Below are 1,827 nucleotides of genomic sequence, written 5' to 3'. Positions count from 1 at the left end.
CGCCGCCGCCGCCGCGGTAACCACTACAGGTCCGCCATCTTGTAACCCGATTCTCTCAGCCTTTCTCTTCCTCCTCCAGCGGTCCCGTACGGGCTGTACTAGCAGGGGCTACGGCATCCGACAAGCCTGAGGGGCAGAACTTCCGGTCCTGCACGCGCTAGCGGAGCCAGTAATAGCGAACGGGACTCTCGCGAGGCGAGATTTGGGACCGAGGTGGGAGGGCCCAGGCGGGACTTCCTCCCCGCGGAGCCGGTCTGCAGGCGTTGATCTCGGCCGTGCGCGAGCTTCTCGCGACATCTCGTCCCTACCGGTGCCGTACCGCTGCGCTGGCTGGAAGACCATGGGAACCCTTGGCCATTGGCTGGGGCGGCTATGCCCGCACCTTGCAATTCCACTCCTCGGCTAGATACTGACCATATTTGCGGGGCATGCAGTCTTGGACGAGACTAATTGGGAGCAAAAAACATGGAAATTTGCTTGATGAAAATTAAGCAAATGAAAGCGCATCGTTTGGGATGAGTAAAAACAAACACACGTAAAGCTTTCTGTGAATACAAAATAACTTTGAACTCTTTAAGCCGAACCGAGAGCCAGTAAAGTTCGTTATGGAATCTTATGATTGAGCGTCCGCTTAGAAACTCCTGGGATCCCCACGCGATTTTAATATCTTCCTAAAATTTGTTGACAGTGTCTTACTTCCCGCCAAAGCGTTTCACGGAGGGGCTTTCAGGTCTGGCCATTGGAAAGCCTATTGTCCGTTTCAGGAGAATGCAGTGCTAGTCCCGGGTTTGTGCCCGTGGAAAATACGTCGAGGTGAACCTGGGGAAGTGGCCGTGGCTTTGAATGTGTATGAGTTTCTCTTGTGGCGTTTGTTGTGCTATCTATGGACAAGTGGGTCCCTGACTGAGCGAAGGCATTCCCTTAAGCACCAGTCACACGGCGCTCGGTGGATACAAGTTGCTCTGCGCGCAGTGATGGATGGTATGGTTGTCATTGCCATGTTGATTCTTAGCAGGATTCTTTTACTCGTTCATTAATGTAGTCCTTCAGCTGGTTCAGTTGCCTGAACCTGTTAGCCTGAAAGGTGAAGCCAGGGGAAGCACAAGTTGATCTTGCAGTGCCTCTTGGGAGTTGTAGTCACGGCTTTCAACACGTGCTTATGTTTGGACCAGACTACTTCTGTGTGAGCACCGTTCAGCAGTGACCTTAGATTTGGGTGTAGTGCTTTACACAAACAAGCACCCGGCCGACCCTACCTACCCACTGCCATCAATCCATTCTGACTCAAAGCTCCGGGGTCAGAGGACCTTGGAGCTCAAAACTCTTGTCACCTGCAGTAGAAGGAAGTATGACAGAAGCAGACATGGGATTTAAGATTGGCAGAGCTCTAAAGTCATCTGAATCTTCAGCCTGCAGAGGTTTGTCACACATGGATTTTGGATCTGTCAACATGTCTGAACTCTTAAGAGCTTGCAGAAATGTCTGCTCCCACACTTGCCTTTTTTGTATATGGCGATCCTGTTTCTCTCCATGTAATCTATATAGTAAATGACAGTGGGTTAAACATTGGGCTGCTAATTGCAAGGCCAGCAGCTAGAATCTCCCAGTTACTCCATGGAGGCATTTTGTTCCTGTAAAGATTTATACCCTGGGAAAGCCAACCCACAAGGGTGGTTCTATTCCATAGCCAAGCATTGGAATTGTCTAGATGGTAAAGGGACTTTTTGACTCATCCTTTCATTCAACTGCTATATTTAAAATTTTTTCCATAAATATTGGTTTATATATTTTGTTTTGTAAACAATCTCATCTAATTTATGAATTATT

The sequence above is a fragment of the Echinops telfairi genome, unplaced genomic scaffold, assembly GCF_000313985.2.
Source record: "Echinops telfairi isolate 266 unplaced genomic scaffold, ASM31398v2 ScPeMD7_2573;HRSCAF=3158, whole genome shotgun sequence".
Lineage (NCBI taxonomy): Eukaryota > Metazoa > Chordata > Mammalia > Afrosoricida > Tenrecidae > Echinops > Echinops telfairi.
The sequence above is the reverse complement of the archived record's forward strand: the minus strand, read 5'-3'. Positions refer to the sequence as shown.